Consider the following 1,418-nt stretch of genomic DNA (forward strand, 5'->3'; position numbering starts at 1 on the left):
TAATGCTCTCAAGTACTTCCGTGAATCCCTCTCATTATAAGACTAAATTATGCTGGGTCATGAGTGATTTAGTGACGGTTTTCATAAACGAGTTCTCGATATCGGTTTTAACTACCGCTACGCAAGCTTTAATTGGGTCAAACGCACGGATGAAAAGCAACGTCGTCTCCGCGTGATACGAAACCACAGTGGCTTCGCTTTTATCCGTTTATCAATTGAGTCTCCCCCGTGAGACACCCTTACTACCTATACCGCCCACCCTCCGTGCCATGGCAGACGCCGTCGACGGCTCTGTGTTTCGATATTTATGGCTTGCTGTATATTACACATGAATCTTCGCATTTCTAGTGCCGTTGTGTATTCGACATTAAATGCGTAGCATTGACTATTATCGATTTAATTCGATCGATTGACGCGAAAAGCAAAACATACTCAGACAACACATGTTTTATTTTCTCTCGTAATTTTGCACCAACACCGGAAAAAAGATAATAAAATTAATGGAAAATCAAATGTTTGTTAGCATTATTTAGTTACGAGTTCGTTAATTATATACAAGAATTGTCTAAAAATTCAATAAAAATACTATAGCAAGAAAGTTTTCGAAGAATTAAATAAAAAAGTTATTTATTAATTTTTATTTTAAGCAATAATTTTTAAAATATAAAGGTTTAAATATGAGAGACAAATTATATACACAAATTATATATGTTTAGATGATAGTTGTGAATATTAATGAGCGCGTTGAAGTGAGCCCTCATTAGTGTGATTTATATCTTTTAATAATTTAATTTGTTATTTACGTACTCCAATTTTAACCTAAGATTGTTTTAAGAGCGACAAATAATTGACATATAACTTGCTTGAATTGTAAAAATTCACATAAAATATTATTAAGATCCACCTTGACCAAATATGGTCCTCTTCTCTCATTTGCTTTGAATTTTCCATTTTTATTTGATATTGTTCTTTTAATAAATATTGTTCTTTTAATAAATTGTTGCATTTGAAGCAATTTATTAAAAAGCGTGATATTTGGAAGAGTAAACTATTTCCGATCAAACCGGACAGAAGACATCGACATTTCCTTCTCAAGGAAACGAAGCTCGACGAAGCAGGTTATATCATGAAGGCGCGTTTGCGTGCGCGTTCGATCAACGTGTGTGTCTACGTGGGTGTAGTATAAGCTCCTCTCCTTGCTGCGCAAGGCAATACAGATTTATGTAAGTATTTAGCACGGGCTCTTTGCTTTATCGCGAGTCGCCCAGCCAAGACGTCCTCGGCCGCTGGTGTAACCACCGTCCTACCCCCGGTCTGACCATCCGAAAATTTTCAATTATTTTTTCTCTCCTCCTTTCTTCGTCTTTTTGCTTTCTTCCGTGGTCTCGTGGGATGCCTAGAGATGCCCGACTGCTGAT

This window comes from Atta colombica, unplaced genomic scaffold (assembly GCF_001594045.1).
Source record: "Atta colombica isolate Treedump-2 unplaced genomic scaffold, Acol1.0 scaffold112, whole genome shotgun sequence".
NCBI lineage: Eukaryota > Metazoa > Arthropoda > Insecta > Hymenoptera > Formicidae > Atta > Atta colombica.